The 12,566-nt window shown below is 41.6% G+C and overlaps 7 non-coding genes across 7 annotated transcripts; 1 reads left to right on the top strand and 6 right to left on the bottom strand.

Annotated features, from left to right (window-relative positions):
- The first annotated feature begins 187 nt into the window (after nucleotides 1-187).
- Nucleotides 188-259, top strand: trnac-gca. The gene has a single exon. It is a non-coding gene; the product is annotated as a tRNA-Cys (tRNA).
- Nucleotides 260-694: 435 nt separating this feature from the next.
- Nucleotides 695-766, bottom strand: trnac-gca. The gene has a single exon. It is a non-coding gene; the product is annotated as a tRNA-Cys (tRNA).
- Nucleotides 767-1,369: 603 nt separating this feature from the next.
- trnac-gca lies at nucleotides 1,370-1,441 on the bottom strand. Its single transcript has one exon. It is a non-coding gene; the product is annotated as a tRNA-Cys (tRNA).
- A 260-nt stretch (nucleotides 1,442-1,701) lies between these two features.
- Nucleotides 1,702-1,773, bottom strand: trnac-gca. Its single transcript has one exon. It is a non-coding gene; the product is annotated as a tRNA-Cys (tRNA).
- Nucleotides 1,774-2,330: 557 nt separating this feature from the next.
- Nucleotides 2,331-2,402, bottom strand: trnac-gca. The gene has a single exon. It is a non-coding gene; the product is annotated as a tRNA-Cys (tRNA).
- A 544-nt stretch (nucleotides 2,403-2,946) lies between these two features.
- On the bottom strand, nucleotides 2,947-3,018 carry trnac-gca. Its single transcript has one exon. It is a non-coding gene; the product is annotated as a tRNA-Cys (tRNA).
- Nucleotides 3,019-3,420: 402 nt separating this feature from the next.
- On the bottom strand, nucleotides 3,421-3,492 carry trnac-gca. Its single transcript has one exon. It is a non-coding gene; the product is annotated as a tRNA-Cys (tRNA).
- Between the last annotated feature and the right edge of the window lie 9,074 nt (nucleotides 3,493-12,566).

Here is a 12,566-nt window from a genome sequence, read left to right as displayed (position 1 = left end):
CATTATAGTTTTGCCATTTCCTTTGCGTTAGGAGAATAACTCAGTGGCAGCACATTTGACTGCAGATCAAGTGTTCCCCTCGTCAAGTCTCAATATCCCTCTAGTGTGGTGCACATTTTGGGTTAATTTATCTTCGTCAAAAAAGCAGCTTTCATCTCTACATAGCTCTTACCCTGGACTATAGACAGGGGGTATAGCTCAGTGGTAGAGCATTTGACTGCAGATCAAGAGGTCCCCAGTTCAAATCTGGGTGCCCCCTCTCTTTCTTCTTTGGTTCAATTGCTTTTATGTTGCCTATGGACCTCAAGCCTCTTTGGTTTCACAAAAAAGTGGATATACTGTACAGGCATAATGTTGAGCTGAGAAACAAACTCTACTAGTAGTAGTACTAGTTGAAGTAATACTCTACCCATTTATTTTAAGTATCAACCAGTTACAGCCCATACAAGCTTGATAGGTGGCTGTAAAAGGTTTCTGTTTTTTTCCTTTATGGGAAAACGGCAGCTGCTGACAGCTGGTTACTATGAAATCAACTCTTAACAGTGCAGTCAGTGCAGCTTATTACAGACTCTCCTGTTAGTTACAGTTCACACTAGAGATTTTTAGGGGTCCATCCGGACCCTGGGACCTGAGACAGGTCAGGTCCTGTTTGTTAATGTTAAATTAAAACATTTCATGCCTACACTCCCAATGTAGGGGGCACCCAGAGTTGAACTGGGGACCTCTTGATCTGCAGTCAAATGCTCTACCACTGAGCTATACCCCCTGTCTCTAATCCATGTTAAGAGCTATGTAGAGATGAAAGCTACTACTCTACCAAAACTTTAAATGACACTAGGGACCATCCAAATTTGACCTGGGGATTTATTGATCTGCAGTCAAATGCTCTACTGCTGAGTTATTCCCCTCAAGGATCAAAACTACGATGACAGACAAACTGTTTTTCAGGAGACCTGGCCGTCATCAGACAGCTCTAATCATAGATGTACTTTAACACCTTTCTTGGCGAGGAGGATGGATTATATGCACCACAACCAGGCACAGGAGATAAGGCTACTAACTTTATTAAGTAAGACACAAGTTATGTTTTGATAACTTAGAACTTAACTTTGATAATGTAAATTAACGTTAACATGCTAATAAATATCAGCTGTGAAATTGGTGCTGATTGGGTCTGTGTCTCCCAGCCGTGGTCAGGTCTGACATTCGTCAGTTCTGCATGGGTCCCAGTCCCAGCTTTAAAGTGATAGACTTGTCTGATTCAGTTTAAGCCTTCAAGGGAGTACATGTGTTGAGTACGGTGTATGGAGACCTGTAGTTTATACATTTTACCTTAAATTTATAGGTCTGGTGCTTATACTCCCAGTGTAGGGGGCACCCAGATTTGAACTGGGGACCTCTTGATCTGCAGTCAAATGCTCTACCACTGAGCTATACCCCCTCACATGAACCAATCCATTTTAGAGCAATGTAGAGAGGGTGAGACAGAAGTTTTGTTTTGATAACTCGTAAATGAATGTTAACTTTGCAGTTAGCTGTGAAATCGGTTCAGATCAGGTCTGTGTCGTCCATCTGTGGTCAGGTCCAACATTTGTCAGTTCCACACAGGTCCGGGTCCCAGCTTTAAAGTAATAGACTGATACGGCTCATTTGTTGGGTTAGGGCCCGTAAATTTAAAGGTCTGGGGTCTACACTCTGTGTAGGGGGCACCCAGAGATGAACTGGGGACCTCTTGATCTGCAGCCAAATGCTCTACCACTGAGCTATACCCCCTCACATGAACCACTACAGTTAAGAGCTATGTAGAGATGAAAGCTACTTTTTTGACGAAGCTAAATCACCCAAAATCTCCACCACACTAGAGGGATATTGATATTTGACTAGGTGAACACTTGATCTGCAGTCAAATGTGGTGCCACTGAGTTATTCTCCTCACACAAAAGAAACAGCAAAACGACGAAGACAGAAAAACTGTTTCAATTTTCATTTTATAACTGATCAACTTCAACATGGTCCTAAACACTTCTGGCCAGATTTGACTTAATTACTGTACATACAGTGGCAACCGAAGGTCTGAGAACATGAACATGTGTACCAAATGTTATGAAGATGCATCAAATGCTTATCCATCATTGATGTTGAGCTGGGTCTGGCATTTCTTGCATCTGCGTAGGTACAAGTCCAGCTTAAAAGTAGTACTTTGGTCTGCTTCTAGGAAGTACATTTCCAGGACATTGTGGGATCAGGCCCATATGGATCCATTAAGATCTCTAGTTCATACATTTCACCAAAACTCTACTTGAAGGCAAAGTGGAAACTATTGCCAATGTAGGGGGCACCCAGATTTGAACTGGGGACCTCTTGATCTGCAGTCAAATGCTCTACCACTGAGCTATACCCCCTCATGCTGAATATTCAATTTTAAGAGCTATGTAGAGATGAAAGCTACTACTCTACCTAAAATTTTAGCGACACTAGGGACCACCCAGATTTGACCTGGGGATTTCTCAATCTGCCGTCCAATGTGGTACCGCTGAGTTATTCCCCTCATGCAAAAGAGGCATCAAAACTACGATGACAGACAAACTGTTTTTCAGGAGACCTGGCCGTCATCAGACAGCTCTGACCATGGATGTACTTTACCAACTTTCTTGGCGAGGAGGATGGATTATATGCACCACGACCAGGCACAGGAGAGAAGGCTACTAAGTTTATTAGGTGAGACAGAAGTTTTGTTTTGATAACTCATAAATGAACATTAACTTGTTCACAGCAATTAGCTGTGAAATCGGTTCAGATCAGGTCTGTGTCGACCATCTGTGGTCAGGTCCAACATTTGTCAGTTCCACACGGGTCCGAGTCCCAGCTTTAAAGTAATAGACTGATACGGCTCATTTGTTGGGTTTGGGCCCGTAAATTTAAAGGTCTGGTGCCTACACTCAATGTAGGGGGCACCCAGAGTTGAACTGGGGACCTCTTGATCTGCAGTCAAATGCTCTACCACTGAGCTATACCCCCTCACATGAACCACTTTAGTTTAGAGCTATCTAGAGATGAAAGCTACTTTTTTGACGAAGCTAAATCAACCCAAAATCTCCACCACACTAGAGGGATATTGAGATTTGATGAGGTGAACGCTTGATCTGCAGTCAAATGTGGTGCCTCATCATGCAAAAGAAGCATCAAAACTACGATGACAGAAAAACTGTTTCAATTTTGATTTTTTAACTGATCAACTTCAACATGGTCCTAAACACTTCTGGCCAGATTTGACTTAATTACTGTACATACAGTGGCAACCGAAGGTCTGAGAACATGAACATCTGTACCACATGCAATGAAGTTTTGCACTATGAGGGTAGGGAAGAAGTGTAGTTCATACATTTAAATTTAAAGGTCTGGTGCTTATACTCCTAATGTAGGGGGCACCCAGAGTTGAACTGGGGACCTCTTGATCTGCAGTCAAATGCTCTACCACTGAGCTATACCCCCTCATGTACATTGGCCCAGTTTGGATTAAGAAGTACCTGAATAAGAGGTATTCAGTGATCGAAGCTACTTTCATAGTCAGTATGTTTATTAATCAGCATCAAAAATTCACCTCCCATAGGTTTGAAATGCAATGTGGTGCAATATATGATGAATATTGTATGTTGTGACGCAAAGTTATACCATACCAAACCATACATGGTTGATTTTATACAATGAGTTGCAAATAAATACAGTGTAAAGCGGGATGAAAATGCTCTGCCTCCAATTAATTGCTAAATAATCTTTGGTATGTTGAGATGAGCCTGTATCCTGCGAGCTGAGCACATTATTGGGGAATATAAGGTCTCAAGCGTTACAGAATGCCTGGTCCAGAGGTAATCATGAAGAGTTTTATGCTTTGTTTGAAGTCTGAGTTAGAGGAAATAGAGAGAAGTGAGGACAGCATCAAGGTTATATCCTCCCACATCTTTGGATTTTCATAAAAGTTTTTGCAGCTGGGATAATTATAATACATGAATAAGAATGAGGTGACACCAAGATTTCTAATGGTTGAATTTGAAATAACGTTGTCATGCAGGCTGAGAGTGATATTCGACAAAGTGGATGAATATTCCTTAGGCCAATAATCCTGATTTATGGAGGGAGTTTTCTGACAGCCAGGATCTAATTGCACAATACAAACCCATATAACACAGTAAGATATAATATGGTATAATTCAGTACAACATGATATGATACAACACCATATAAAGCATACAGGGGGATATGATGTTATGCAATACCATGCTAAAATTTGCAGTCCTGTTACTGTCCTGCATGAGCACTGAACTACAGCCTGTTGTAACAGTAGTGTACATGTGAACTATTACCATTAAAACAAACAGTGTTTGGGTCTGGTAAGCTACGCTGCAACATTACAGTGGCGTATTTCTCAGCAGTTTTTAATGCCTGCATTCCTCCGCACCTTTAAGCTACTCTTTTCCTCACCTCTTAAGGTGCGGGTGGCTCTGTTCACAGGTGTAGCACTGTCTTCACACACACATGCACACACACACACACTTTGATCTGAAGTGTGGTTTGTTGAATTGGTGGGAATTTCCACTTGTATCGCTGTAGGAGGGTCGCCTTCCTCTACCTTCCAATAAGAAAAAAGTCTTCTATTTCTTTTTCCTCCAAGACTTCTGAAGCTTCATGAGGATTGCCCTTTGGGGCTGGGAGCCCTGCACACTCCTCCTACTCATCTTCCTCACTCCCTTTTTTTCTCTTCCTCTTCCTCCTCCTCTTTCAGCCACACTCAATCCTCCCGTTGTTCATCGCCCTGTGATCCTTTCACAACCAGGCCACCAAGTGTTTTCCATAGGTTTCCTATAAGGTCTTGTGTCATACATCAAACAGCCCCTTCATGCACTTTCAAAACATGTTCACTGTGTTGCTGACAGAAGCTTATAGGAAGACAGAGTGAATGAGGGTCCCTGTCTTTCGCCTCCATCTTTCAAGTGATCTATTAAGAGTATAAAGGAGAAAAACTGAAGAAGTAATGAATGAGACGTTCATTTCAGCGTGGAGCAGTGTTGGCCTACCTTGTCTGCAAATTAGTGCAGCGAAGCTTCGGCAGGATTTTCCATTGTAAAAACAAATAATGGCCTTGAAACAGGGAAGCACCTCCTTCAGGCCCTCCACCTCTTTGCCCCCCACCCCTGCTGTGGTTTGAGACACCAAAATATGGACTGGACGATACACAAGGCAGCAAAAAAAAAAAATAGATTTAGAAAAATAAAGCCACTTTTGAAAGAATGTGGTTCCACCTTTTTCAAGTTAATTAGATAAAGTCAATGTGCAACTAAAAACCAGTTTTAAAAAGCACATTTTAACTATTAGTTCATATTAACTTTGGTCATAAGTTCACAGAACTAAACGTTAGTGCAAAGATGCATTTTGGAAATTCAATTCGCATGTTTAGATTATACTAATTTCCTGGAGAACATCTTACCAAACATGTTCAAAGGACGAGAGACTGTAGTGCAACTTAAATGTCACAGGTGTAATCTCTGTAACAGAGGCCTGCTGCAACTGAGTTTCTTTCCCCTCCTCACTCTCAACCGGAGCACAGCTTCAAAATCAAAAAGAAAAAGCTGCAGGGCTGACAGATCTGAAATGACTCAAAACCATCCTGCACCTGTGTCTCCCATCTCTCCCGACTCCAGCAGTTGACCTTTTTATTTCGAGATGAACAACTTTCAGTGAAGAGCGACCGCAGCTCTTTCCAGCCGAGGTTATTTTCCCAACATGAGGGCAAACAGACAAAAACAAACTCGGACTCCAGTTCTTAATTTTGGAACAAAGCGTCATAAGTGTCTCAGAAAAAGCAACACGCCGGTGCGAATGATAAGCGTACACGCATGTGTGTGTGTGTGTGTGTGTGTGCGCACAAAATCGTGACTCAGGATGCACGTACACCAGACACAAATACACATATCACACACGCTCGAAGGAAAGCAACTTCCCTAAATTTTGCCATCTGGGGACATTTTGGTGGTTTGTCTGTGTAAATTTGCACAGTTGTGGTTTTTACAGAGCTGCTAAGAAAAGTCTGTACGGATATGTGGAGCAGTGGAAATGCGTCAGTAGAGGAGGAACATTCACCTCTGAGGACAAATTCATCCATTCACACACACACATTACACCCTACTTTGGTTTGTGTTTAAGGGTGTGTATGACCCTGTATGGTCAGGGTCATGGTCTTGAATGTAGTTCAGACTGGGTAAACAGGTGAATACTGAAAAGCTGCTAAAGTAGGTTGTCTATGAAACGATCTTTTTACGCTGAAAAATCAAATTTTCTGTTTGTCCAGAAGCAACTGACCATAATCTTTGAACATCTCTCTCACTCTTAAGTCCTCTGTGTGACCCTGCAGTAACCTGGTGCACCAAATATTTGTACTGTACTGCTGATGCCTGCAACAGCTCTGGACCTGAGACTTGTGGTGGAGACCAGACTAATTAAAGATTGGATTTGTTGCATTTATGTATAAAGTTTGTTCCTGGTAAAGTAAAATTCCAGTAAGTTACCACCTTGCGATTGTATGCCTCCGCCACTCAGATTAGTTTCAGGTTACATCCTATTTATCCTGAATCATATAAAATATTAACCTTTTCTGTTAAATGTTGTCGTAATTTCAGTCTTAAGTCTTGAGGGAATGGCTTAAAAGTGTTTTGTGATGTCACACTGACCTTGACCTTTGGGCTCGGTCAAGGTGTTTTCTGAGATATCGTGCTTAAGAGAAAGGGTCGGATCAGGGAGGCATGAAAGAACACAGCAGCAGGCAGACATTTTAAATATCAGTTTATCATTTCAGACCTGAAGACCTGCATCTTGGTTTGCCTGATTTGGACTTGAGGGAAAGGACTTGAGATTGGACTTGGGTGTGTCTCAAATGTCTTGATATGTGACCCCAGACTGAGGTAAGTCAGCCAGTAGGTTTGGTTTCACCTGATGCATGACAGTGGATCACAGTTCATTGCTCTCAACAACTGTTTGATTATTTTATATGTGATTTTGCCTCATTTTGATGTGTACCAATCATGGACCCTCACTCACAGCATAATGATTTCATCCATATTGCTATTGGACAAAACAACTGTCATCATATACTTTTAAATTTTAACTTTTCTAAAATTAAGACAAACAACCTTGTATTTGGATTGGTTAAAATGCGTTTTTGAGATATTCAATGTCTTTTTAAAGAGTTTGATAAAGTGTAATGGCCGGAAAATTTAAATCCTCGTACGGGGATATAACTAGGATTGGCTCTGGCCCCTCCCACGACCCTAAATGGATAAGCTGTATAGCTGATAAATGAATGAATAAATGAACTTGGATGCATATGGTTTCCACTACACACTGTCACAATAATCAGAAGTCTTATAATTCCTAGAAAGAAAGGGAAGAAAAAAAATGGGGCAGAAGTGGAGGGCAGGTGAGGGGTTTAATGAAGAAGTAAGAGGGGATGGAGGAAGGAAAGGTTGAAATGAAGAGAGAGAGAGAGAGAGAGAGAGAGAGAGAGAGAGAGACTGCAGGAGAAATGACTGTGAGGTACAACTATTTCTGGAATGCACCTTCACTTAAAGTCTAACCAGGCAACACACACACACACACACACACACACACACACACACACACACACACACACACATTGTGACAACCAACCTGTTTCTACAGTATATGATAAGGTAATGAGGGCATTGGGTTTCCATTCTTTCTCCACAAACACTATCTGATTCAGGGGACTTCCTGCATTCTTTGATATTAATACTTCACCGTGCGTGCTGCTTCATGTGTGTGTACACATGCCAGAAACTATATACACCTTATAAATGTCAATCCTGCAGAGGGGTGTGTCAGTGTGAGTGTGTTTGCATTTATTTCTTTCATCTGTTACTTGGTGCGCAATATATTTAAAATTTAGTATTTTATCAGAACTATATATAATGTAAAGAGTGCTGATAGCTTGAGTTTTCTATGTCTAGTTGTATTTTTGGTGTTTGATGTATTGTACAGATGCACCAAATGAATAGGACACAGAAAGAAAAATGAATGAACTACGTAACTAAACCTGATTTGGTCTCTCTGTACATTTCTCTCTTACACACGTCGGTTGCTTTGTAAGTGAGTAAAACTTTATTAATATGGCACCTTTTTTTAACACAGGTTACAAAGCACTTCACATCAACATCATGTTTAAAAATACACATTTAACACACATATGAACGGAGACAGGATACAGCATACGAGTTACAACCCCCCTCTCTATAATGCAGGATGAGCATAACAGTGAGTGCGTGAGTGGCAGGTGACTCCGCAGGTGTTGGAATGAAATGAACCGAAAATAAAGACGAGCAGGAATCAGTGCTAAAGCTAGCTAGCTAGCTTCACTAACTAGCATCCACTTTCTGAGTGAAATAAGATGGACCCCCAAATGTTTAAAGCACCTCCTATTGATAGTTTTTAATAATAATCCAGCAAATGACAACGTGAAAGCAACGTGACAGGGGTCTCGTAGGGATTAAGTGAAGGTCCCACAAGAGACCCAAAAAAATCAGTTATCACAGGTTTAATGTTGTAAAGGGACAGATCTAAAAACACAGTAAAATCACTAAAAAGAGCTGTGTATGTTTATTGAAATGTTCTGTATTGACAGTTGTAGGCTGTATGACATTAAAACTGCCGCTCATCTTCTAGCAACAATGGTCCTCAGATGTCAGTCAAACACTGCCATGGCAACACCCTCCAGAGATTAACCATTTTATCCTCTTTTGAAAAATGGAAAATTCTGCGCACCGTAAGGTATTATTTTCGTTTATATTTCTTTATACAAAAAAATGGTGAAGAATTCATATTTAAAACTTCAAAACCTAAATGTCGTGTTTTCAGTTTGGACGAGTGTGAGTCCGTGCTTGACGTTGGTTTGACTTCAGTTCTCCCTGTTGCTGTCACATCCACTGTCCTTACTGTTTCCTGTTTACACGAGACGACTTCCTCTGAACTTACGGAGACTTCACACCAAAGAGCCACAGATCTGTCCTCTCTCTCTCTCTCTCTCTCTCTCTCTCTCTTTCTGTACAGATAAATCCATAAACAATACCAGAGGGGGGATGAAGTATCACTGGCCCTTCTGCTCTTTTGTCCCTCCAAAGGAACTGATCAATGGTGGAGAGTAATAGCAGGAAGCTGAAAGTTAAAGCGGCTCAAATGGCCAAATTTTCTTTCATCTCTCTTTCCTTTCAAGATGGTTTACTGCGCAACACACACAAACACACACATTTAAACACAGGCACACATGCACACCGTTCTGAGAGCTCTCTAATGTCCTGCCATGCAGGTGTGTGCTAATCTTCTAAATCCAATAATAATAGCAATCCTGATCTTCATATGAGCCCAAGTAGATCAATGGAGCAGCTGTATGGTGTGTGTTTACGGATTAACAGACAGGTACACACGACTTTACACAAACACACTCGTATAAAGTAATACACATTGTATTTGTACTAATTAGTCCAGTAAGAGATTTGGAGACCTTTTTTGTCCCCGTTGTCTTTTTAAGTTTTGGGTAATTTGGTTTCTGTTATACAACAATTTGAATTTCTGGCAATTTACCATTAAGATGTTGATGCTAATGTCAAACTTGGCAGCAGGCCCTTTCAGAAGAGGACATCTTTACTCACCAAAAAAGGTGGTGTGCTGGGTTTGTTCACCATGGTAAGGTGCCAGTCGTGCAGTGTCTGGTTTGAATCCTGGCCCAAGCAATACCTTATTTATACTGCAGGCTCAGACCTTCATTGGTCACGCATCGTGCGCATATGTTTTTATAAAAAGAAAATTATTTTATTTTAATTTTTTGCATGAATTTGCATTCATTATTCAAGGCAGTGGGTCTCCCAAAATATCCCTTGTTGGCTCAGTGGTACACTTTGATGAGTGTGCAACAATGGGCAGGACTACTGTTGAATAGAACACACACACACACACACACACACACACACACACACAGATGGGGGGATTTACAGCACTGAGACAATGGAAGAAAAGGAGGGAATCTAATACACTGACATCACCTCGGAGAAGTTTATGATCGTGTGAAAGAGAGAGGGATAGAAGAGGTTAAGAGGGATGCTGGAAAATAGATGATGATGAAGAATGACATCATAAATTTAGCAGTGTAATTTGATAATTCCCTTTAATTGGATTATAGCGGCTGAGGTGGTTTGGGAATTATGGAAACAGGGAGGACAGAGATGGAAGAACTGAGGAATGATCAAAGAGAAGGTGAGGGAAAAGGATTGACTGAAAAAAGACAGACGGAAAAAGGAGCCAGGAGATGGTAGGACTGGGGAGGGAAAGGAGGGAAGAAGAAAAGGGAGAGGAGAGGGAAGGGCTGCTGATACAAAAGTAAGGAAGGATCCAGTAAAAGGAATAAAGAACTAGGCAAAGATACAGATACAGACGATGATGGGAAGACAAGGTGCAAAGGACCAAAGGAAAGGAGCAGCAAAGAAGGTAGTGAACGAGGAACCAAGGAAGATGGACAAGGGAGGAGGAAGGGAAGAATAGAGGGGAGATTACAAGGAAAGACTGAGGGAAAAATGATGGGGGGATGGATGAAAGAAAAGGATGTGAAAGTAGGGAGGGAACAATTACGTGGAATGATGAAAAAGAAGAAAAGAAGTTGAAAGAGGAGAAGGAGCAACTAGGGAAAGGAAAGAAGAAGAGGGGAAGGAAAGGGAAGGAAAGAGGCTATAAAAAAGGGATGGAGTAAAGAAAAAGGGGGCAAGGAGAGAGGGAGAGAGAGAGAGAAAGGGGAAAATCCAAGTTCCCCATCAAACCACAGTTGAAAAAGTAACTGGGCAGCTCTTTCATCAGCGTGTGTTCCTGTGTGTAAAGCCGTGCATGCTGCTCTGTAGCTGCATGCCTGATGTGACGTGTGCGTATGTGTTTGGTCGTGGCCCGAGGGCTCGACTGAGTGAGTGACTAATTGTGCTGTCTGCTCGCCATAACACACACACACACACACACATGCAAACATGCACACACACCGAGATTACGCAATCGCCATCAGGATAATCTCCTTGGCCCGGTATCCCCCCCCCCCCCCCCCCCCCCTCAGAGGATGGATATCGACACGTCTAGATTACTCTCTCGTCTGGAAATCCTTCACTTTGCTTACCTAATCCCTGACCTCTGCTTACATTACACCATCCATGCATCCATCTCTCACTCCATTCCCATGCTCACCCAGCACTGAACATTAATCCGACACTTCTTGGAAAATTCCCATTTCTTCCACCATCACTGAGCTGTTTGGTCTGACTCCAAATTACATTACAAAAGGATGTGGTCATTTTTAACGTTTTAAACCCGTCTGCATTAAGTTGGATATTATGTAAACAGTGGGCCGCTCTTACCAGCCAGTCCACTCACGAAACGGCAAGATTTCACCGTTGCACCGAATGCTCGTGGACGTGATCTAAGATGACCTTTCATGCTGCGTTCGCTTTGGTTACTGTGACTCATTCTGCTTGTTGACTATTACGAGTTTAAAACTGAGGAAGCTGAATTGCTGTCTCATAATACCGTACTTCTCCATTGAAGTAAAAATTCACAACATCCCAGTTTGCAGTCAGTAACTTCTTCAGAGTAATTTGTCTTTATATCGTCGGGTGATTCTTACATCTACTTCTAACCTGATTTTGTCCTTATCCAAAAAACTCACCAGAACTCTTCTCTAATGTTGCTGTACCATTTCTCTGCCTCCGCGCCGGCGACATCCAGGGCCGGAGATATTATGTTTCCAGGTTTTCCGTCCGTCCGTCTTTCCCATTCTCGTGAACATGATATCTCAGTAACCGCTAGAGGGAATTTCTTCAAATTTGGCACAAATGTCCACTTGGACTCAAGGATGACCTGATTACATTTTGGTGGTGGTGCCAGTCTAGTTCTTTATTTTGTAAAACTTTATCTGTGTCGTACATCCCGCCACCATATCGGTGCCATTTCAGGAAACGCTATGAGTCAAATCAGAGTGTAGGAACAAACGATCTACATGGCCTTTTACATCGACAACGACTTGTTTCTTATGGGACACAGTTTGAGATTATTGAATGAACAACTAAATTAGACAATTTTTAAAATTACCTTCCTTATGTAGACACATGAACCACATGGCACACTGTTGAGTAAGGCTTTGTTTTAAAGCTGGATTTTTAGTTACATCTAGTTTAGCCTTACCTGTAGAATTAATACAGCCTATGTTGCATCGTCATGTGACTTCAAAAGAAAGGAAGAAAGAAAGGAAGGATTGTGTTGTTAATCTGCTGTAGTGTTGAAACTGGTATATGTTGAAATTACCTTCTCTTGTTGTGGTCTTACAGTATACGGCGTGATATCTGAATACACTTTGATGTAGCCAGTTTCTGTTTGCTGTTGCACCAGCCTAATTTCCTTATGGGAATCATTAGAGCTTCATCTTACCTCTAATGTCGTGAATAAAGGCTTTAAAGACGATTATGTAGTTTGCTGTG

The sequence above is a fragment of the Seriola dumerili genome, unplaced genomic scaffold, assembly GCF_002260705.1.
Source record: "Seriola dumerili isolate Sdu_G_001 unplaced genomic scaffold, Sdu_1.0 BDQW01000035.1, whole genome shotgun sequence".
NCBI classification, from domain to species: Eukaryota; Metazoa; Chordata; class Actinopteri; order Carangiformes; family Carangidae; genus Seriola; species Seriola dumerili.
This window is presented reverse-complemented; position numbering and strand designations above follow the sequence as displayed.